The sequence below is a fragment of the Ascaphus truei genome, chromosome 19 (genome assembly GCF_040206685.1).
Source record: "Ascaphus truei isolate aAscTru1 chromosome 19, aAscTru1.hap1, whole genome shotgun sequence".
NCBI classification, from domain to species: domain Eukaryota; kingdom Metazoa; phylum Chordata; class Amphibia; order Anura; family Ascaphidae; genus Ascaphus; species Ascaphus truei.
In genome coordinates this window covers 19,762,732-19,787,947 of record NC_134501.1, presented here as the reverse complement: position 1 = coordinate 19,787,947, position 25,216 = coordinate 19,762,732, and the positions used below count along the sequence as shown (strand labels likewise).

Below are 25,216 nucleotides of genomic sequence, written 5' to 3'. Positions count from 1 at the left end.
CCAACCCGCCTCTTACGCTCAAACTAAGGTTATCTCATCTTTGCCCATTTACCTTTACAGCCTCCCCCCCCTCCATCTTAAACCCTTTTAACTCCTCTCTCTACCTATGGAACACTCTCTCCTACTCAATATTCATCCAGAACCTTCTCTTTCCATTTTTAAAGTCCCGCTTTAATACAGAGATGCTTCTATTGTGATATTGGGTGATATTGTGAGATATTCTGCGTTATCACTGCCGTTGAGTCCTATGGAACCTCTGTTATATTACGGGCAGGGTCACTGACAGGGTGAGGAGAGCCGGGGTCCGGTCGGCCGGCTGGCTTGATGCTAGTTTTGCGACCGTCCAAAAGTCACGCCCAACTTCTGCATCGGGCAGCGGGGGCCTCTTTGGGCTGTAGGGTCCCAGCTCTCCACAGCTGTGGGGTCCTCTCTAGTCACTCCCCTGATGGTGCCTCTGGCCGGCAATTGCCGGGAGCTTGGCCTGCCCCGAAGTTGGGGTCAAACTTCTACGTTCAACCGCGGGCCGGGGCCCCAGCTCTTCTACGTCACGGGCAATTACATAAGTGGAGGCCTCCCCCACGGGAATGTTTTTGGAGATGGTGAAGAGTGAGAGGGGGGGGGGGGGGAGGGATAGAAATGGTGGAGGAGTGAGAGAGAGAGATAGTGAGGGGGAAGGACAGATAGGTGGGGGAGAAGAGTTACAGAAAGAGGGAGAAGAGGGGGGAAGGGGAGAGAGGGGGGGAGTGAGAAGGCGAGAGGGGGGGGAGTGAGAAGGCGAGAGGGGGGGAGTGAGAAGGCGAGAGGGGGGGGAGTGAGAAGGCGAGAGGGGGGGGAGTGAGAAGGCGAGAGGGGGGGAGTGAGAAGGCGAGAGGGGGGGAGTGAGAAGGCGAGAGGGGGGGAGTGAGAAGGCGAGAGGGGGGGAGTGAGAAGGCGAGAGGGGGGAGTGAGAAGGCGAGAGTGAAAAGTGAAAGCTTCACCCAGCAAAATGCTTCAGCACGATCAATGCCTATCAACCTACCCGAGCATACGTTTTTTTCGCATGTACGTTGTGATGTTCATGTATTAGCAGTTTCTAATGAGATACCAATGATCCTCTGTAAACTCCAGCAAACATATATTGAGCCGTACAGTCAGCAAACCAGTTTCCCGAGGTTAATATAGCATATTCTCCTGTAATGTATTGGAAAATAATGATCAATATTGTAGCACAGGGGTGGCCAACTCCAGTCGTCAAGGGCCACCAACAGGTCAGGTTTCGGGGATATCTCTGCTTCAGCACAGGTGACTCAATCAGTGGCTCTGATTGAGCCACCTGTGCCGAGGCAGAGACTGACTGAGCCACCTGTGCTGAAGCAGATTGAGCCACCTGTGCTGAAGCAGAGATTGATTGAGCCACCTGTGCTGAAGCAGCGATATCCTGAAACCCTGACTTGATGGTGGCCGTTGAGGACTGGGGTTGCCCACCCCCTGTTGTAGCCCATTAATATGTGGGAGCTGTCCATGCAGGGCTGCGGGTTTTTTGTGTTGCTGAATGCAGATATGTCATTTATTTAGATATATGAGTGTACTTGCAAAGTAATTTGTAACCCACGAGACAGGGTGAAGAAATCAACATTTCCCCCAAGGTCACTTAGAATATATTGTGTTAAGCGTTAAATGAACACGTTTTGACAGATTGTAGGGTGTGAAATATTTCACTCCCAAAGGTAAAACTAATTAGCTCGCAGAGAAAAGTGAAACACTGGCGACCTACAGAGACTATAATGATGATTATTTGTTAAAATCATAGACAATATGTATTCTTCTTGTATTTGTTTGTAGAGGCGGTGTCAGCATACAGGCATGTTAAACTATGGCGGGGATAAAGGTGTGATATAGTGGTGATCGCACAATAGTTCCAAAGAGCTGACAATCTAATTGGAAGGGATATGGGGAGGGACTCTCCCCCTGCCCTCTGAGGCTTTGTTCTTCTCTGTCCTATCCTTATAGCTCTGCTCTCATATCTCGTGCTATACCTGCTCACCTCCTCCACTTTTGTCAGTGCTGTCTGCTCTTTGTCCCAAGTGTCTCGACTGTTCTGTCCCTACTGAAATCTTTCTCCTATACTACCCTTACCTCTAAAACTCTCTCCCCCCCCCCCCACCCAAACACTATCCAACAAGCTCCCTCTCTCTCCTTCTTTAAATGAAATATCCCACATGTTGTTTTTTAATCAGTTCTGTAGTATTAGATAATACTAGGTTTTAAAAAAAAAATGTTATTCAACTTAATGCCATTTTTAATTCTTTCTGGTCCATATATCTGACAAAATATTTTGCCACTTGCGGTCCAATGTCGGATCGGGAGGAGGGGGGAAGATGTGGAGTGAGGCGCCGGCAGCCGCACTGACCATTGCACAATCCCCGCCAGCAGCCCGGCACCGATTTCCCCCGCCCCCCCCCCCCAGCCTGGCACCATATCCTCCCAGCCCGGCACCGATTTCCCCGCCCTAGCCCTGCACCGATCCGCCCCCTCCCCAGCCCTGCACCGATCCGCCCCCTCCCCAGCCCTGCACCGATCCGCGCCCCCCCCCCCAGCTCCGCACCGATCCCCGCAGGCAGCTCCACAATGCCCCAGCAGCTGACACCAGAGGTAGATGGGTAGGGGGGGGGCTGTGAGTGTGGTGTGTGAATGTGCTGTGAGCGTGCGCAGTCAGTGTGTGCAGTGTGCTGTGAGTGTGTGCTGCGTGCTGTGAGTGTGTGCAGTGTGTGTGCAAAAAAAAAAGCTGTATGTGTTTTTTTCCCCGAAAATTAAATTAGACCTGCTGGCGCACTTAGTGAAATTTAATTGGACCGCTTGGCAGCAGCGCTGGATTTCAAAGCAGGAGTCTTAAAGACACCAATTCAAAGTGTGAGCTCACACGTGGCCGTGTGAGTATCTTTGGTTTTAGCTTTATTATCTTTCCCTTCCCCCATCATTCGGCCTTTTGTGTGGAGGATTAGAGCTCCGTTTGTGAACTCTTACGTAGGAGGAGGATAAAGATACCTCCCCCAGGACTGCACTCACACTTGCCCGTGTGAGTGCTTGCAGGATTTGCTGCATTTATTGTTTATAACCATCTGAACAGTACCTGTTGTATCTTTGTATTACCTGTCCCTCAATCTTTATTTATCTCTTACTCCGAGGGTGACACCATAATTTGAACCCCGCTGAGAGATTGAAGGGACGTGCATTCGGACGAAAGCAGAGAAACAAGCACAGAACGGAAAAAAGGAGAGAAGAAATAAAGAAGGAAGAAGAAAGAAGGAGGAGAGGAAAGAGACACTTACGTGACAGTACTTACACAAGGCCGTGTAAGTGTTTTTGATATTATTTCACTTTATACACCACCACCTCGGTACCTATTTATCTAGGATTATTTTGATCCATTTACATTGAATATATACACCTACCATCTCTCAAACCTGTGCTCCCCCCCTGTGTTCCCCTTTGTCTCAATATATATTTAAAACCAGAGACAGATCATAAAACACAGACAGAGCTCAGTGCACGTCCAGTGAAACTCATACACGGTACAGTGCCTAAATATATATGTATAAATATCTATTAAATAAAATGGTCTTTTAGTTTAACATTTTGGCCAAATTGTTGTAAGCCCCTGAGCCACTACACGGCAGACCACATTCTTCAGGGGTCCCTAACACTAATATAAATTTGTAATAACCTATGCAATACCAGGAAGAATGATTTATAATAAATCTGTCAATATTAGTTGCAAAGTTCTAAGTCTGATTGAAGCTTTTATTAACCTGAACATTACCAGGAAAAGCACTCTGTAATAGATTTGTCACAATCATACTGCAAGCAAGCAAGCAAGGAGGAGAATTTTATAATGTATATGGAAATTAATAGGATGCCATCAGAGAGAGAGTTCATAAGGTTAGAAGTAGATACATGCCTAGAAGAGCAGGAGATGATTGGGGCAGCAGCGTTTTGAATGGATTGTAAAGGAGAGAGATGTGAGGCAGGGAGGCCATATAAAAAAAAAGTTACAGTACTCAATGTGGGAGAGAAGAAGGGCATGCATTAGTGTTTTAGTGGTAGTGGAACATAGGAAGGGGCGTATCTTAGGAATGTTGCAAAGGAAAATGCGGCAAGATTTAGTAACCGTGTGTATAAGTGGGGAGAAGCAAAGGGAGGAGTCGAATATACCCTAAGCCTCGTGCATGCGAGACTGGGTGGATGGTGGTGTTATTGACTAATGGAAAATAAAACGATGGAACCGGGTTAGGGAGGGAATATGAGAAGTTCTGTCTTAGCCGTGTTAAGCTTGTGGCGACAAAGGGCCATCCAGGCAAAGCTAGCCGATAGGCACCCTGTAATTTTGCACTGAACTGAGGGTGTAGATCAATATAGTTGTGTATCATTGGTATAGAGATGATAGGTGAATCCAAAGGACTCAATGAGGTCACCCAACGAGAGGGTATATAGAGAGAAGAGTAAGGGGGCTTAAAACGGAGTGTGGTACTGTACACCTACAGAGGGTTCTATAGGGGTTGAGGAGGAGTGGGCATAATAGACACTGAAAGAACAGTGAGAGATGAAGGTGGAAAACCAGGAGAGGGCAGTGCCACGGATGCCAAGAGAGTGAAGAATGTGCAGGAGAAGAGGGTGGTCACAAGTATCACAATCCGAGGAGAGGTCAAGAAGAATCAGAAATTGGATCATTATTTAGGAATATTATCTATCTATCTAAATCCCTACACAGGCGACACGTTTTATCCGAGCACGGCTAGCACCGCAAGCCGGGGGATGCCCCTGCGTGCTAGCCGCACTCCCTCAGCGTGCCGCGCATCACCGATGTGCGGTCACGCGTCATCGGGTGCCTGCGCCCCCTGCACGCGCGTCCAGGGCTCCCCGAGGGAGCACTGGTGTCCCGCGATGTGGGGGACGGCGGCAGGGGGTTCTGGGGGACCCGGCAGACCCGGCAGCGGGAGGGAGAAAGCCCTGATCGGAGGGCGCTCTTCCGCAGCTTCAGCGCGCGCCCGGCACCCTCCGGCGCGCGCCAGGTTACTGCTGCGGCCGAGAACGGGCAAATGCTCGAATAAACTTGGCCGCAGCAGTATCTTCTGGGGATCCGCTGTGCATTTCTGTACAAGATTAAGATTTTGATACATATTCTATTCCAGAATCTGTGACCTGTGCTTCTTCCAGGACAATAAACACATTGTAGTGAAGGAGCAAAAAATATATTTTTGATTGCCATCATTGGGAAGGCACATCATTTTTTTCCCATACATATGCTGTTAATTTGCCTAAAATAATAATTTTAAAAAATGGTCACTCACATGGCCCCAAAAATCCAGATGGACAATTACAGGTCAGAATAACAATTTACAAAGGAATCCAGATTTTTATACTACTCTATGAAAATGATCAGTTCTAAAAATATTAACCATGCTCAAGGAACGTGCTTCTATGTAATCCGAGATAAATATATCAATAAATATATAGATGCAATGTAAAAAATAGAGTATTTGAATTGTTTGGAATAGATATAAAGGAACCTACAGGGATATTTTGCAATGAGCACAGACTCTTCTGGCAGTGAAGGGGTTACATGCTTGCATAGACAACTCAATTTAATTTAATGCCAACCATATAAACACGTAACCCTTCGCATAACATTGCTGTTTCAATAGAGGGCAGTGTTATATTACAGTTGATGCACATTGCTAGCATTTTCTGTTGTGTAATTTATACCTGTAGGGTGGTTGTCTTTCCATAGTCTCCCCATTAAGGTTATTACAGGAGTAAGAACACAAGAAGAACATATAGGGGGTTATGCACTAAGCAGTGATAAGTGCTTTTAAGTGAGATAAAAAGCCATTATAGCGTGATACTGTCTGCTGTGAGATTCACAAAGCAGTGATAAGTCTTTTACGTGAGATAAATGCCTTTATAACGCGATTCTGCCTTTTGTGAATCTCACAAGGCAGTGATAAGTGCTTTTAAGTAGCCATTATAGCGCGATACTGCACTGTTATCACTGCTTTGTGAATCTCATAGCAGGCAGTATCACGCTACAAAGGCAGTTATCTCACTTAAAAGCACTTATCACTGCTTAGTGCATAGCACCCATAGTGTTTGTGGGACTGTAAGTGCTAACTGCAGCTTTTAAATGTGGAGTTTGTTACATCTGTAGGGTCTGTGTCGTAAGCGTCGCAAATTGTATTGTATTGTATTGTATGTCTTTATTCATATAGCGCCATTAATGTACATAGTGCTTCACAGCAGTAATACACGTGGTAATCAAATAAATAACAGACAATATAAATAACAGATCATGGGAATAAGTGCTTTAGACATAAAAGTTAAATTTCGGAAGAGGAGTCCCTGCCCCGAGGAGCTTACAGTCTAATTGTTTAGTGCAAGATTGGCTCTTGTCAAACGATTGCTCTTGTGTGAGTCTATGTACTTACCTCCAATATCTCCATGTCCGCCAGCAGCGCCACAAATAAATACATTGTGACGGTGAGAGGCGGTAATCTGGCAAACAAAAACGTTTAACTCCAATCACTGGGGGAAAGGAATCAAACATGGCAACAGAAATGTTACACACTATACAAGCCGTCTCCAACTCCAGTCCTCAAGGGCCACCAACAGGTCAGGTTTTAAGGATATCCCTGCTTCAGCACAGGTGGCTCAACCAGTCTCTGCTTCAGCACAGGTAGCTCAATCAGTCTATTCTTCAGCAGTCAAAGTCTCAGTCAAAGACTGAGCCCCTGATTGAGCCACCTGTGCTGAAGCAGGGATATCCTGAAAACCTGGCTTGTCGGTGGGCCTGAGGTCTGGAGTTGGCCACCCTTGTACTTTACTGTACATTTAGTTCAATGTTTTATATATTTTGTTTATAAATAATATAACCAAGTGTAAGACTCACTACACCCCCCCCCCCCCCTATTCGCTGCAGTAGCTACATCATGTGGTTGTGGAATCTCCTTCTCTTCGGGTGTGCTGAAACAGGGGCTGCTAATGTACGGCTGCAGTCTGCAGTGGCCCCACATCAAAACCCTCCCATGCTTTGGGATCAATTTCAACATATGAATAGAGATCATTTGCCTCTTCCAAGATGGCTGCTGTGCAACTTCCTGTCCGTGAGCCATTTAGAGACAGTGATCTCGTAGGCAAGTCACTGGCTCGAAGTTACTGCCCGTGTCCAGCATGCAGCCATTTTAAGCTCTCTATAATGTCGGAGGGGAAAATATCTTCTGAATCTAGGAGCTTCTTGCAGTAAGACCCCACTCCCTCATTTAAACAAGCAAGGGGATTATTGGACTACTGTACAGCAATCCCCCCCACACAATCCCCTTTCCCTGCAGAGATATGTAACTGACAGAGTTGCATAACTAGTTTTGGTAATAGTGAGCCATTAGTATATGGCTGGAGATGGAAGTGTATTTCTGACAAACATTTTTAAGTTCCCTGCAGAAAATCAGCCGTTACTGTTGTCTTAACTGTGTGCATTGCAGTGGCCATTTTAACCTCCCAGGGAGGCACATTTTCAGCGACTGATATCTACAGAATTTAAAAAGGGAGGGATTGCTCCAAAAATCTGCAACAACAGGATTTTGCCATGGTAAACAGAAAGGAGACATTTCTTCATGGTAAGTAGAGAGAATTGCTGTTTTAAACCTGGGATTTGGGCACTAAACGGTAATGGATCCCCACGCTAGAACCAACTAATATTTGTAATTGTTCCCCTAAATCCCCAGGGAGAATAAGCGGCTACAACCCTGGTTATCAAGGAAGAAACAACATATATTACTCTGGTAAGCTTTATCCCAAGCACAAAACAGAGCCGACTTCTTTTAGAAACAGTTTGTTTATATCTAAATTCCTTTTTGAGACACGTGGAGGCTTGGGGAGGCAGCCCCTTAAATGAGCGCGCAAATATGAGGTTCATTAACCCATTGGGTGCCTGGGGGCATAGTCACTACGTCATGGGGACTGGCACTCCGAGGGCACCGTGATGTAGTGACTACGCCGTGCCTAGGAAGGGTGTTTAAAAAAAACAAAAAACTTAGATCGTGTCCTGCGTTCCCATGGAGTGCAGAACGCGATCTAACCAGTAAGGTCCCTTCAAGATGGCCGCCGTGGTCACATGACATCACATGATGGCACTCAAGCACCATGCGCCCTATGGCACTCAAAGGTTTAAATGAGCACTAATTGTAAGGGGTTCTGGCCTGGTGCCCGGCTCCTGTTCTCGCTGTCTCAACAAAATGCTCTGCGTGGAATCGGGTGCCATGTTACTTCAAGATTTATCTGTGTCTGAACTTTCAAAGCTGTAAATTTCCATCTAGTCCCCTTCACTCTGCGTCCGTCTGATTTATTCATCCAAAAAAGAGTACTTACTTTCAACATTTTAGACAAAGCAATTACGCATGAATATGTTTAATGCATATTACTAATTGGTATCTCACATTTTATTCCTTTCAACATGTAGCAGTCGAAGAAATTTCTCTATTGTAATTAATTGCGATTTAAGTTACAAAAACTGTTTTAAAATGAATGAATTTAAAGAATTTCTAATATATATATATATATATTAGAAAAAAAAAATATATATATATTTTTTTTCATATTCATGAGGGAAAAGCCCATTCGCTTGTTGTTGCTTGATGGAAATTAAAGGTAAAATCACTGGAAAGTAGGGTAACAATTTCTGGCAAAACTGGTCCAATTCTGAGGCACAAAGTGCACCAGATGTATGTAAGAAATAAACCTGAATTAGAGGCAATGGATTTATAAGGACATTTGAGGTAGTTTTGCCTCGTATCATAGTTAAAGTTTATCTTGCCTGTGTTCCTCTCAACAGGAGTGTATTTATCAAAGTCTTCCAAATGCTAAAATGGGGCAAAAATGTGTGCAGAAGAATTGCACCAGATTAAAGGAAAAGTGTACAGCGAATACAAATATCACTTGTGAGCAAATGCACATGTCTCAGACAGGTCTGCAGCCCTGCCTTTCCCCGTTATCTCTTAGTATACAATGTTTCCACTGCAGCCAGGGATTCTGGGTAATGACATGCAAATGAGCCCAGTGTGTGTCACCTTTTGCTTCTTGTCCCTTTTAACATGAACCCCTACAAATGTATGCCTGCCACATTACACAGCTTTTCAGCACAGCCTGGGTTAAAGAAGTACAGAGCCAGTAACCCTACTCACAGACAACTATTTTGACCTTTTTTGGGTCTCATCAGAATGGGGGGATGGATATAGTGGCTTTCCCATGTGAAGCTGGACGGGGCACAACCAGACATAAAATAAGGTTTTGGTGACAACAATTAAAGGCGCACAAACCCTACTGCTTTCAATTCCGTTCATTTTCTTGATAAACCTGGGTCTGTATTTTGTGTTCCAGTTTTGCCAACATTTGGCAGCTGGGAGATTTTGATAAATAACACTCCACGTGTTCTGGCACACGGACGGCCAACTCCAGTCCTCAAGGGACACGGACAGGTTACGTTTTCGGGCTATCCCTGCTTCAGCACAGTGACTGAGCCACTGATAGAGCCACCTGTGCTGAAGCGGGGCATTCCTGAAAACCTGACCTGTTGGTAGCCCTTGAGCACAGGAGTTGGCCACCCCTGTTGTAGTACAATGATGGGGGGGGGGGGGGAGGGTGAACCTATGTCACGGGTGCAACTTGTGCCATCCGTAATGATAATAGAACATGTTCCAGCTATCCCATAGCATTCAATAGTCCTGCCTGCACTGTGTCCCACGATGAATGATAACCTAGCACTGTAGCATGAGTGAGAAGGGGTATGTTTGTTATTTTGATGCAGAATAAAACAAATTCCTCCCTGGCTGTGAAATGGGCAACAATGTTCTCCCTATTGAACTGATTTAGGCTTTCTTCTTTCCTGTTGAACGGTTTCTCATTTTTCTTGTAAGATCCATATTATTTACTTACCAGGAGGTCTAATTGCACTATATCAGAGGGTAGTGCCAGCAGAGGGTGGTAGAATGCCAACTTAAAAACCCTCCACTGGTTTCGCAGCCAAGAAAAGCAGCATTCGTCCTGCATCTACTAGCACCAATATTTACAAATGTATTGCGCAAAATAAAACTTGGAATGTGAAAGAATAATATCAGCTTTCAGCCCGTCTACAAATTGTTTGCAGGTGTTCTACAGGAGAAGGTATGGCCAAGTGTAATGGGGCGATCTTTTCATTCTGACTGAGCCACCTGTGCTGAAGCAGGGAGATCCTGAAAACCTGACCTCTTGGTGGCCCTTGAGGACAGGGACAGACATCACATAGGTCTAACCAAGCGCACATTATGCCATACTAAATACTGTACCTATCCTCAGTGTATCAATTTAGTACGTATCATACGCCTGGATACACTCGCAAGGAGAGTGTCTTCAAGTGGGCTCTCAGAGGCTCCTTTTTCCTATATTTTTAGGTAGCTACTATCCGTAGCGCTTGATCCCCAATATTTATTAGGGACTCTATTTACACCTACCCACCTTACCGTAGGTGGGGTATATAGGATACAGTCACGAGCTGTTTATCATCATTTAATTACGTTTTAACCCCCTATTTTTTATTCAAGGTTATCAATAAAGTATATTTTAAATTTACAACATTACATTCCGAGTGATTGAGTGCTGCAAGACTGGGTCCTTTTTCTTCTGTATGATATTATCACGTCTCCATCCAGTCAGCACCTCACTGTGGTCTAACACTAGCTGTGCGGGTTCCTTTTGCGTGTAGCGTGGCCCTTGAGGACTGCAGTTGGCCACTCCTGAAGTAGAAGACCCTCCGTTGAGACCCAGCGCCAACTCCTTTGACCGTGGGCATTGTCACCCGATCTCCTTGGGTATCCGACACCCGAAACGAGATTTGTAAGTGGTTTGGTATAAGGACATATAACGGGTCTGCGAATTCTCTTCTACTTGGCAAACGGTTTTTGTTTCTTAAAGATACATTTTGATTTTTATAATAAGGCTTCTCCATTAATAGACGGGTCAAGCTGACATTTAACGAGGAATAAAAAGAGCGTCTCTTCTCTCTAGCATCAAGAAAAAGAGGAGGTGTGAAGTTGCCAGGGCATTTTACACTGATCTTCCCTGGCTTTTGTGAAGTTCCTTTGCTGTCATTTTTGATTAAGATTCTGCTTTGTCCCCATTTGATCTTTTTTAACCACCTGGGCAGGCAGTGTATGTGCCAAGTTTGCCTGCCGGATTAATACTGCATGCTTCTCAGACACACGCGGAATCTCGCTAATATCTCTCAGACTTTTTGACGGATTAGTACACATCCGAGTCCCTTTTTGTCACACAGGGACAATCATTTTATGTGAAACACATCATTACTTTTTAGAACTTGGAATAAATCAGCAAATAGCTTCATAGTTTTACGTTTTTGTTTTTCATGTGTCAGTAAAGAGAAAGGAGGCACTGTATACCAGGAGGGAAGGAACGGCCTCAATACTGTGTGCAAATTATTCTTTCCTTTAGTTAAGCCCGTGTTTAGCATTGAGGAACAATCAGATCTCTGCTCCAGGCTTGTAACAATTAGTAGGCAAACCTAACCACTTCAGTTCAGGATGGATCAGTAGCATGTTGAAGCATTAACCCGGAAAGGACTTACGATATTGTGGATATATATATACATACACACACACACACACCCCGGTCGCTGGGGGCAACCCGAAATTGCCCCTTGGCGATTGGCCCATGCAGTGTACGTGCTGCTGTTTAATTTCCCCACTCACGCTGAAGGAGGGGGAAAAAAAGCCGGAGGCGCGTTCATGTTGCTTTTGGAGATTACCCCGCCTCAGGCTCCCTGAGCAGCGCTTTCCCTCCCCCCCGCCTCCCTGAGCTGCGCTTTCCCTCCCCCCTGCCTCTCTGAGTAGCGCTTTCCCTCCCCCCGCCTCCCTGAGCAACGCTTTCCCTCCCCCCCGCCTCTCTGAGCAGCGCTTTCCCTCCCCCGCCTCTCTGAGCAGCGCTTTCCCTCCCCCCTGCCTCCCTGAGCAACGCTTTCCCTCCCCCCGCCTCTCTGAGCAGCGCTTTCCCTCCCCCGCCTCTCTGAGCAGCGCTTTCCCACCCCCCCGCCTCCCTGAGCAACGCTTTCTCTCCCCCCTGCCTCTCTGAGCAGCGCTTTCCCTCCCCCGCCTCACTGAGCAGCGCTTTCCCTCCCCCCGCCTCTCTGAGCAGCGCTTTCCCTCCCCCGCCTCACTGAGCAGCGCTTTCCCTCCCCCCGCCTCTCTGAGCAGCGCTTTCCCTCCCCCGCCTCTCTGAGCAGCGCTTTCCCTCCCCCTCGCCTCTCTGAGCAGTGCTTTCCCTCCCCCCGCTTCTCTGAGCAGCGCTTTCCCTCCCCCGCCTCTCTGAGCAGCGCTTTCCCTCCCCCCCGCCTCTCTGAGCAGCGCGTTCCCTCCCCCCGCCTCTCTGAGCAGCGCTTTCCCTCCTCCCGCCTCTCTGAGCAGCGCTGTCCCTCCCTCCGCCTCTCTGAGCAGCGCTTTCCCTCCCCCGCCTCTCTGAACAGCGCTTTCCCTCCCCCGCCTCTCTGAGCAGCGCTTTCCCTCCCCCCACCTCTCTGAGCAGCGCTTTCCCTCCCCCCGTCTCTCTGAGCAGCGCTTTCCCTCCCCCGCCTCTCTGAGCAGCGCTTTCCCTCCCCCCCGCCTCTCTGAGCAGCGCTTTCCCTCCCCCCGCCTCTCTGAGCAGCGCTTTCCCTCCCCCGCCTCTCTGAGCAGCGCTTTCCCTCCCCCGCCTCTCTGAGCAGCGCTTTCCCTCCCCCCGCCTCTCTGAGCAGCGCTTTCCCTCCCCCCGCCTCTCTGAGCAGCGCTTTCCCTCCCCCGCCTCTCTGAGCAGCGCTTTCCCTCCCCCCCGCCTCTCTGAGCAGTGCTTTCCCTCCCCCCCGCCTCCCTGAGCAACGCTTTCCCTCCCCCTGCCTCTCTGAGCAGCGCTTTCCCTCCCCCCGCCTCTCTGAGCAGCGCTTTCCCTCCCCCCGCCTCTCTGAGCAGCGCTGTCCCTCCCCCCGCCTCTCTGAGCAGCGCTTTCCCTCCCCCGCCTCTCTGAGCAGCGCTTTCCCTCCCCCGCCTCTCTGAGAAACGCTTTCCCTCCCCCCGCCTCTCTGAGCAGCGCTTTCCCTCCCCCCGCCTCTCTGAGCAGCGCTTTCCCTCCCCCCGCCTCTCTGAGCAGCGCTTTCCCTCCCCCGCCTCTCTGAGCAGCGCTTTCCCTCCCCCGCCTCTGAGCAGCGCTTTCCCTCCCCCCGCCTCTCTGAGCAGCGCTTTCCCTCCCCCACCTCTCTGAGCAGCGCTTTCCCTCCCCCCCGCCTCTCTGAGCAGCGCTTTCCCTCCCCCGCCTCTCTGAGTAGCGCTTTCCCTCCCCCCGCCTCTCTGAGCAGCGCTTTCCCCCCCCCACCTCTCTGAGCAGCGCTTTCCCTCCCGCCGCCTCTCTGAGCAGCGCTTTCCCTCCCCCCGCCTCTCTGAGCAGCGCTTTCCCTCCCCCCGCCTCTCTGAGCAGCGCTTTCCCTCCCCCCCGCCTCTCTGAGCAGCGCTTTCCCTCCCCCGCCTCTCTGAGCAGCGCTTTCCCTCCCCCGCCTCTCTGAGCAGCGCATTCCCTCCCCCCGCCTCTCTGAGCAGCGCTTTTCCTCCCCCCCTCTCTGAGCAGCGCTTTCCCCCCCCCGCCTCTCTGAGCAGCGCTTTCCCTCCCCCCCGCCTCTCTGAGCAGCGCTTTCCCTCCCCCCCGCCTCTCTGAGCAGCGCTTTCCCTCCCCCCCGCCTCTCTGAGCAGCGCTTTCCCTCCCCCGCCTCTCTGAGCAGCGCTTTCCCTCCCCCGCCTCTCTGAGCAGCGCTTTCCCTCCCCCGCCTCTCTGAGCAGCGCTTTTCCTCCCCCCCTCTCTGAGCAGCGCTTTCTCTCCTCCCCTGTCGCGCCCGTCAGTCATGGCAGCCAGAACCTGCCTCCGCTCTCGCGCATCCCTCCCAGGAGCTCCCCCTTGATTGGCTGGCTGGCGGCGGCCTGTGGTGTCCTGAGTGGGTGAGCAGCGCTGCCAGTAGCGTTGATAGCGCGGCACTAGGGGGGTTGTGTCACATTTTGGCGACGCAGGTGGAAGTGCTGCCGAGGAGGAGGACAAGGGGTGAGAGAAGTGCCTGGGCAAGTAATTACAGCGGGGCCCCAGAGGAGATCAAACCCTCAGTACCTGTCTCATGTGCGACATCCCTTGTATCGTGGGTGTCTGTGTGTGTGTCTGTGTGTGTCTGTGTGTGTCTGTGTGTGTCTGTGTGTGTCTGTGTGTGTGTGTGGGTGTCTGTGTGTCTGTTTATGTGTGTGTGTGTGTGTCTGTGTGTCTGTGTGTCTGTGGGTGGGTGTCTGTGTGTGTCTGTGTGTGTGCCTGTGGGTGTCTGTGTGTGTTTGTGTGTCTGTGGGTGTGTGCCTGTGGGTGTCTGTGTGTCTGTTTATGTGTGTGTCTGTGTGTGTGTATGTCTGTGTGTCTGTGTGTGTGTGTGTCTGTGTGTCTGTTTATGTGTGTGTCTGACAGTATGAGTGAATGTAATACCCTTTACATTTTCCCTATTCTTTTGACTTTGAGTGCATTCTAAATAGGGCTTTTTGTGGCCTTTTGGTCACTATCCAAGTGTCTCTATATGTGTTTATTTTCCCTTCTGCACCTAGTTAATTTTATTACTGTCTTATGGTGAGAGATTTGATACCATCTAATTGTCAAGGTTGATATGGCTTATTTGGCATTATTGGATCTAATAAACATGCCACTTCTATCTTAAACCTTTCATAGTCGGAGGCAACACAAACAAACACAATCTTCATTTCATTTATTTACAACGGTTTCCTGCATTTTTAAAACCAATTAATACAGTAGCAAGTAGTTAATATAGGGCACCATTTATGTATAGAATTAGCATGCAAGTTAATGTGCTCTACGTGCATACAACACGTTTCTGTGAGATATAGACCCCTTTTTACTAGAAATATTCAATAAGACACCTCTGAGGTTCCAGAATGTCATCGTGGAGAGGCAGGACCCAAACTCCTAACGTAGCCATTCTTTCTCTGCTTGTAAGCTTTCAGCACCTGAGTTTTAGAACTCATTAGTGTTTTCTAAGGCTGGAGCTGAAATCCTTGCACTTCAAAAGGTTCACACACAGCCTCCCAAATCTGGTGTAAAGGGACAGTGTTGGCTAGTCCAGGGGTAGCCAACTCCAGTCCTCAAGATGAGGCAGTCGTTGACTGATTGAGCTACCTGTGCTGAAGCAGGGATATCCTGAAAACCTGACCTGTTGGTAGCTCTTGAGGGCTGGAGTTTGCCACCCCTGGGCCAGTCCAATTTAGACCAGTATTATACTGATTGGTCAGCACAGGCGGACAATCCGAAGGTCAGGACAGCAAACACATTGGTCCTTTAGAACCCGACGAGCAAAAAAAGTAAAAGAAATTAGTACTCGTGCAAAAACAGCGCCTTGCAAATCAGAGGAAGAAACGTCATGCCTTTCCATGACTTCTTTATTAAAGCTGCAGTTCAGGCAATATCCTGCACGTGTGTTATTTTTTTAATAAATCAGTTCTGTAGTAAGAAAAAATACTTTTAGCATTTTCTTTTTTAAAAACAACAACTTTGAAAGACCAATTTTCTTGTTTTCTATTTTAACAAGCATGCTTGTTCCTATAGCAACGATTTACATTCCCCATATTTAAAGATGTCGCCAAACTTTGCCGATCAATAGACGGAGAACGAATTGACCGGCAGCTATGCAGTTCTTTAGGTAATTAGAGATTGCCCACATGAAACTATTGAAGTAAAAAAATGAATTAAAAAAAAAAAAAGACTGAACTGCAGCTTTAATGGGCCTGTAACAGGGACTTACCCCTGTCTCAATGAGGCTTCAATAGAAAGCCTCTAGTGGTCTGAGTAATCCAGCAGGGAGCTGGTTAATTGCAGCCAAAGTCAATTAACCAGTCTCCACCTTGCTAATCAGACAGGTTAACAATCCTCCTGCTGGAAACTGCAAGAGAGAGACTCCTGAGCACAGTCACAACTGCGATACCAAAGGAGATTATGCCCTGAGCACAAGGCTGTGCTGATATCAAGACCCCTGGAACCACACCTCTCTCTATTCCTGGGCACAGAGGACCCAGGAACCTGCCAGAGGCTGGCCCCTCAGTAGACACCAACCAGACTCAGACACTGCCACAAAGGACCCCTGCTTACAGGTACCTCTTGAAACTTTGGGGGTTATAGGTTGGAAAGAGGCGTATCCTCCCAGCCCTGCAGATAGGGACTGGGGAAGTGAGTTGGCCCTCACACAGGGATAGGCTGTTTTATTTCTTTTGTGGTTTCTGCATTGTTTAAAGTGATGGGCTGAATAAAGTCAGGGTTTAATTTCCCCCAAATCTCCCTGGTCGTACCTCTGCACATGTCTCTTACAGCGCCCGTTTTGGCACCCGACTTCCAGCCAAGAGACTTTGATTAATCATCCCCAGTGCCTACAAGGTGATTGGAAAGTTGTCTTTCACATTGTGCGAACGTGTCCTGCCTGGTAACACAAAACCACAATCTGTGTTCGCGTTCTCTGTGACATTTTTCTCTATTTCCCTATCTCATATTGGATACACGTCTCCAAGAAATGTGTCTACTTATCTCTTTTTTTTTGCGTGTGTGCAGACAAGTACATCAAGATAAGGAAGCTGTCAAAGATAATTTGTTGCTTGTTTCACACAGAGACCACTAATCATCTCTGGCTCTGTGTCCTGATGTTAAACATATTTTCTAGCACCCTTCCATTATCACTGTTTATGCCAAAATATCACTGTCCAACAAATATCAACCTACGTTCCAGTGCTCTCCACAAAGAAATGTCGGATGACATTAGGAGTGTTCTCATCCAGCACGTGTCACTAATATGATGTTACTGTACAGTGTCTCCAGGTAACAGTGGCTTACAGAATGGCTCATGAAACAGACACGTGGGAAGAGAAGGCAGTGGTCAATACTTCACCACATAACGCGGTTCCTCCAGTTATCTATGGTTTAGGTGAGGGTTTTTTTCCCCCTCTCAAATATCATTTGCATCATGCAGCGCTCGTCAACGCGTTTTTCAAAGAGTCCCAAATAAGACTCATAAATTGGGAATCAGTATATTTATTTATATATTTTTTGCAGTAATACACACACACACACACACACACACACACACACACACACACACACACACACACACACACACACACACACACACAGACACACACACACCCACACACACAATGATCTTTGTATCTCGAAAGCTTGCACAAATAAAAGCATTTAGTTAGCCACAGAACAGTATCGACTATTTGTTTTTGATTATTAAGCTCGGCTAATTTGGTACACACACACACACACACACACACACACACACACACACACACACACACACACACACACACACACACACACACACACACACACACACACACACACACACACACACATATATCTATATATATATATATCTATATCTATATGCAAATATAACTGTATGCTCATCTGCATGTCTTAGGCAGGTCTGCAACCCCGCCTTTCCCCATTATCACCCAGCATACAGCACTTCCACTGCAGCAAGGGATTCTGGGAAATGACATGCAAATGAGCACACAGTGTCACTTTTTGCCTCAATAACCATTTTTAACATGGTTCCCTATAGGCTTAAGCTTGCTGCATGGTCACAGCTTTGAGCACAGCCAGGGTTAAGGTGCATACCCAGAAAACCACCCACAGACAGCTGTTTCGACCTTGATGGGTCTCATCAGTGTGGGGTTGATTTTACTGGGAATGCAAGAGAGGCTATGGGATAGGCTAAACCATAATACTGAGTTAAGTTATGGTGAGTAAAAAAAGTGACAAAAACCCTCCACAGGAAAGCAAATATGCAAATATAACTGTATGCTCATCTGCATGTCTTAGGCAGGTCTGCAACCCCGCCTTTCCCCATTATCACCCAGCATACAGCACTTCCACTGCAGCAAGGGATTCTGGGAAATGACATGCAAATGAGCACACAGTGTCACTTTTTGCCTCAATAACCATTTTTAACATGGTTCCCTATAGGCTTAAGCTTGCTGCATGGTCACAGCTTATATATATTTAGAAATAATAACATAATATCAATGTTAAATTGTTACATTGTTTAAATGTTTGCAGCATGTAGGGAGGTTGCCCATGATATTGTTCCCCTAGATCAGGGGTGCTCAACTCAAGTCCTCAAGCCCCCCCCCCCCAACAGGTCAGGCTTTCAGGATATCAGCACAGGCCGAATACTGAGCCTCTGATTGAGCCACCTGTGCTGAAGCAGGGATATCCTGAAAATCTGACCTGTTGGGGGAGGGCGTGAGGACTGGAATTGAGCCCCACTGCTCTAGATAACACAACATATCCCAATATAACTCAGAATATCACTGAGTTTCCATACGATTTGATGACAGTGGTGATGCAATATATCACAATGTATCCTGACATGTCACCCCAGAAGAAAAGTGAGTTTCAGTGCGAAAAGTTTCATTGAAACTGCAGGAGCAACTGGGGGGAAATGAGCAGGTGCAGATAATCCTCCCGAACCTTTCGCGGGTCGGGATTTGGTCTATGGGCTGCGATGGACGACACAGGAATGGTCTTGTGGTCAAGGAGCAGGACCTGAGTTACGTTGGCAGGAGTCATATTATCTCATGTCTCCGGCATCCAGGAACTCGGGACAGACTCATTGTGCACATAACTGTAGTACAATCTATGTAGAGTGCGTACCATGTGTTAAGAGAATTAATTTATTCATGTTCATATCTTTGTTACATTGTTACATTGTTACATAGTTACATAGTTACATAGTTACATAGTAGATGAGGTTGAAAAAAGACATACGTCCATCAAGTTCAACCTATGCTAAATTTAGACAACAGATACTTATCCTATATCTATACTTACAGTATATTGATCCAGAGGAAGGCAAACAAAAAACCCCAGTGACACCGCATCTAATGATATCTCATAAGGGGAAAATACATTCCTTCCCAACTCCAAGAATTGCCAATCAGATTACTCCCTGGATCAACATCCTTCCCATGTTTACTTATTTTTGGTATATCCCTGTATACCTGTTCTTTCTAGAAAGATGGCCAACCTTTTTTTTGAACATATTTATTGATATGATTTTCTCCAGTCTATTTAACGAGTATGACAGCAATGGCCAACTCCAGTCCTCAAGGGCCACTGTCCTGGAACAGGATGGTATATTTTCTATATATTTTCTCTGCTCTCACACTACCAGCTCTCCCTAGTTAAGTTGCATGTTTTTTCCCTGCTCTGAAGCAGCCAGAGCTGTGCACATTGCAACATTATTGTTACAAGTAATCCCCTTTACCTCTTGTCAGTTGCCCTGGCAACCTACCAATACTCACAGTTTGAGATTGGTTTAGTCCTCTCCCCCTGCCTTATCTGCATATTGTTATGCCCCTTAGTGTGTTCCGGTCTGACAGGAAAGTGTGTTCTCTGTTTCCAACAAGCAGCCAAAGTTAGTAGACACTTCTTCCACTGCTCCCTCAGAAAAGGAATCCTTTTTACCTTCCCCTCAGAGAAGAACTCCCCCATAGCAGGACACCTTCCTCTCGTAAGGCAATTCTCCTCACAAGGGACATTTGCTATTACAATCCACATTTAAGAACTTTTATATTTCTGTTAACTCCCCTCAATAAAGTTGAAGAAAATAGAAGGACTTTGTGTGCTTTAAAAGGGGACGAGTTAAGCTACTGTACATGGACTTACTCACATGCTACATATGAGCCTGGGTCCAGAATAGCCACCATCAGGTCAGATTTTCAGGATATGCCTGCTTCAGCACAGGTGGCTCAATCAGTGGCCCAGTCATAACGGATAAGGTGGAAAGACACCCGCTCAGCCTTGTAGTGGGAGAGAAGGGTGCACTAGGGGAATCAATAATCACAGCTGCATTCATTCGGAACCCCTTCAGTCTACATCTGAATCGCCCCAAGGGCGCAGAGCTTTTGGCGCAGCCGATGGGCAGCTAAAGGGTGTGAGCCGTTTGCTGCCGATCGCTGATGTTTGTTGGTGTTCAAATTGCTGTATTTATATCAGAAACTTACCAGCCCTTTTATCCCCTGCACCCAATTTCCAACTCTAACTGTCCATGAAATGTCTGTGAATTGAACGTATAACCTCTGTTCATTTAATGTAACCATGTATTGTTATAACTCTGTGCCCAGGACATGCTTGAAAACGAGAGGTAACGCTCAATGTATTACTTCCTGGTAAAATATTTTATAAATAAATAATCAATGACTGAGTCACTAATTGGGCCAGATGTGCTGAAGCAGGGATATCCTGAAAACCTGACCTGTTGGATGCCCTTGAGGCCTGGAGATGCCCACCCCTGCTATAGATACTCAACATCAAATATCCAGTCTTCGATCACTAACCAGTCTTCCATGAAATATTATTATTCTCTGGAGGTGTATATGGAGGGACATCAAAAATATGGTGGAAGAGGCTATGTAAATTAAAACATAGATACAATTTGTGGGTCAGTGGCACCTGCACGGGTTTTTTTTTTTTTTTTAATTGAAACTTCTTTGCTGGCACTTAGTAAACTTTCATGGCACAATTCTCCTTCATGGAGACGGAAGTGTGTAACGGAAGTGACGTCATTGGACTGTATGCGCAGAAGAGGCCATCGCCATGCGCAGAAACGTCCGTCGCCCGCACATGCGCAGAGCCGGACACACACACACACACACACACACACACACACACACACACACACACACACACACACACACACACACACACACACACACACACACACACACACACACACACACACACACACACACACACACCTGATATAGAGTTACCGCAGTAATCAGAGAGTTTCCAATAAAGCGAAACTATGGGAATGTTGCACAATTGAACAATTTCCACTGCTATCAGATGGAGAAAGGAACAAAGTAGTGGCAGGATTCAGCTGCGCAATACGGAAAATGTCCAATAAATGTTCTGTTTCCCCGTTTACTATCTTATACTATATTAGTGAAAGCACTGTATGTTTGCCTGCCTGCCTGCATGCATGCCTGCCTGCTGGATGTCCGGTGTCCCTAGGGGAAATCACATACCCGCCGGAGCCTCCGCCTCTTCCTCCCCGAAATCAGCCTCCTCCTCTCCCCGTGTCTCCCGCGCTTTCAACCCCCCCCCCCGCCCCCCCCGGCGCCGCTACAGTCAGCGGAGGAGCGAGTGCCCGGGACACAGCGGGGGAGCGGCCACAACAAGCTGCCTCCCGCCTCAGTTCCACGTGGGAGCGGCCGGACGGGTGAGGGAGCTGCCGGACGGGTGAGTGAGCGGCTTTCACCCACCCCTCACCCCCCTTCAAATCACCTCCCCTCCACCCCCCCCCCCCCCCGGCGCCGCTACAGTCAGCGGAGCGAGCGAGCGCCCGGGACACAGTGGGGGAGCGGCCACAACAAGCTGCCTCCCGCCTCAGACCACGTGGGACCTTCCGGACGGGTGAGTGAGCGGCCTTCACCTCCCCTTCACCCCCCTTCACCTCCCCTCCACCCCCTGGCGCCGCTACAGTCAGCGGGGGAGCGAGCGCCCGGGACACAGCGGGAGAGCGGCCAAAACAAGCTGCCTCCCGCCTCAGACCACGTGGGACCTTCCGGACGGGTGAGTGAGCGGCCTTCACCTCCCCTTCACCCCCCTTCACCCCCCCCCCCCCCCCGGCGCCGCTACAGTCAGCGGGGGAGCGAGCGCCCGGGACACAGCAGGGGAGCGGCCACAACAAGCTGCCTCCCGCCTCAGACCACGTGGGAGCGGCCGGACGGGTGAGGGAGCTGCCGGACGGGTGAGTGAGCGGCCGGACGGCTGAGGGAGCGCCCTTCACCTCCCCTCACCCCCCTTCACCTCCCCTCACCCCCCTTCACCTCACCTCTCCTCACCTCCCCTCACTCCACTTCCCTTCCCTTCCACCTCCCTCCACCCCCCCCTTCACCTCCCCTCCACCTCCCCTCCACCCCCCCCTTCACCTCCCCTCCACCCCCCCTTCACCTCCCCTCCACCCCCCTTCACCTCCCCTCCACCCCCCCCCCCCTCACCTCCCCTCCACCCCCACCTTCACCCCCCCTTCACCTTCCCTTCACTCCCCCCTTACAACCTCCCACCACCTCCTCACCACCTCCACCCCCCTTCCCACCTCCCCCACCCCCCTTCCCACCTCCCCCACCCCCCTTCCCAACTCCCCACCACCTCCCCCCCCTTCCCACCACCTCCCCCCCACCCCCCCCTTCCCACCACCTCCCCCCCACCCCCCCCTTCCCACCACCTCCCCCCCACCCCCCCCCTTCCCACCACCTCCCCCCCACCACCTCCCCCCCACCTCCCCTTCCCCCCCCTCCTTCCCACCACCTCCCCCCCTTCCCTGAGGCGGAGTCACGGGCCAAAGGACACACAGGGACACAAACACACACAGGGACACACACACACACGTAGACACACACACGTAGACACACACACACAGACGTAGACACACACACGTATACACACACACACGTATACACAAACACACACACGTAGACACAAACACACACACGTATACACAAACACACACACGTAGACACACACACACGTAGACACACACGTACACACGTACACACACGTACACACACGCACGTAGACACACACACACGTACACGTAGACACACACACACATGTACACGTAGACACGTACACACACACACACACACACATGTACACGTACACACACACACACACACATGTACACGTAGACACGTACACACACACACATGTACACATATACTCACACACATGTACACGTACACACACACATGGAGACATACACACACACACATGGAGACATACACACACACACATGGAGACATACACACACACACACATGGAGACATACACACACACACACACACGTATACACTCACACACGTATACACACAGGTATACATACACATAATGTATACACACACACACACACATGTATACACACACATGTATACACACACACATGTATACACACACACATGTATACACACACACATGTATACACACACACACGTGTATACACACACACACGTGTGTACACACACACATGTGTACACACACACATGTGTACACACACACACACATGTGTACACACACACACATGTATACACACACACATGTATACACACACACACATGTATACACACATACACATGTATACACACACACACATCATGTGTATACACACACAAACATGTGTACACACACACAAATGTACACACACACACACACACACACACACACACACACATACAATGTATACACACAAACATGTATACACACACACAAACATGTATACACGTGTATACACAAATGTGTATACACACACACGTATATACACACACACAATGTATACACACACACGTGTATACACACTCACGTGTATACACACACACGTGTATACACACATGTGTATACACACACATACGTGTATACACACACACGTGTATACACATACACACACACGTACACATACACACACACATGTATACACACACACACATACAATGTATACACACAAACATGTATACACACACACACCCCAGCACCACCACATCAGCACACCGGTATCCCATGCCCCCCCAGCACACTGGCATTCTCGGCTCCCCACCATTCCCAGCCCCCATCAACACCATCAGCACCCACACATCGCCACCTTTGCACCTCCCCCATCGGCACACCCACATCCGCACCCCCACATCAGCACCAAACCCTCCCAAATCAGCACACCAATACAATCACCATCAGTACAGCCATAGCAGCACTACCACCGCACATGGGCCGCGTGGACCACTCCCCACCCAAATGCCACACCCACACCACAAACATCCCGGGCAACGCCGGGGCTCTCAGCTAGTGTTTAATAAATATTTGTTTTAACTTCATATTTTGGCGCTGGTCCCCTTCTTCAGCTGTGCTCCGCATCAATCCTTGGATTTCTCTTCTGCAATAAACGTAGAACACTCGATAGACGAGAGTATAATCCCTTCCAGAGCCTAAGGCCGCGCTTATAGTGCCGGCGACGTCGCCCGAAAACAAATGCATTGCTGCCCCCGGGTGCGCTTATTGTAAGCGCGACGGCGACAATGCGACGGACCGACGTTGCCGCCGCGAAAACTGGTAGCCGGCAAAATTTGATTTTTCAAGGGCTGTTGCCTCATGTGACGGCCCTTGAACCAATCACATGCCCGGAAACCCGCGGCGCCGCCGCCCAGCGAAATATAACTTTCGCCTGTGGTGACAGCGACGGGTGACGTCACCCGTCGTGTCGCCGTCGCCTTCGACGGCACTATACGCGCGGCCTTACTCTGACGCCTCGGCTCCTTCCCACAACACAGAGACTATATAATATACACAATTTCCCCGACAAAAGAAAGAAGTTTCACTTAAAATGCGCGAGCTCAGCACACACACCCTTTTTTCTTCTTCTTCTTCTTCTTCTTCTTCAGAAAGCTAGATCAGGTTTTCATATAACACGGGGAACAATATCTAAGTACAGTTAGCTGAGAATAGCTGCTGACTCGGGCTGTTCTGCAGCACAGCATAATGCAGGGATTACAGTCCTGGGTGTGATAGCCGGTCATTAACATCAGCACCCGAGGTAATGGTACAAGAACGCGGCTGCACTTTATTACACTCCTACTGTCACTTAATTGCTTGATAATAGGCTTTCCTAGCAAGAGGAGCCGACGGAAAATTAGAAGGGAAAACACTACAGTAGTGTTTTCTAATGCAGAGGTGCTTAATTCCAGTTCTCAAGACACCCCCCCCCCTAACAGGTCAGGTTTTCAGGATATCACTGTTTCGGCACAGGTGGCGCAATCAGTCCCTGCGTCAGCACAGGTGACTGAGCCTCTGATTGAGACACCTATGCTGAAGCAGGGATATCCTAAAAATCTGACCTGCGGGCCGGCCTCAGAATGCAGCAGGAGCTGAGAGCTGGGGGCGGAGCTCACATGACTGGGACGGGACAGGCAAACAGACTAAAGACTTGTGAAGGGGCGGTCACCGGAGCGTGGGGGTGGAGCTAAGTGGAGGTGATGGGGGGGGATTTACAAAGTAAGGGTGTGTGTGTGTATGGTATGTATCGCCATTGGGTGCA

At 48.6% G+C, this 25,216-nt stretch overlaps 1 long non-coding RNA gene across 1 annotated transcript; it reads left to right on the top strand.

The window, feature by feature from the left end:
* Nucleotides 1-2,778: 2,778 nt before the first annotated feature.
* Nucleotides 2,779-10,284, top strand: LOC142470233 (uncharacterized). Its single transcript, XR_012789246.1, has 4 exons — nt 2,779-3,332; nt 7,512-7,646; nt 7,755-7,811; nt 10,172-10,284. It is a non-coding gene; the product is annotated as an uncharacterized LOC142470233 (long non-coding RNA).
* The last annotated feature ends 14,932 nt before the right edge of the window (nt 10,285-25,216 follow it).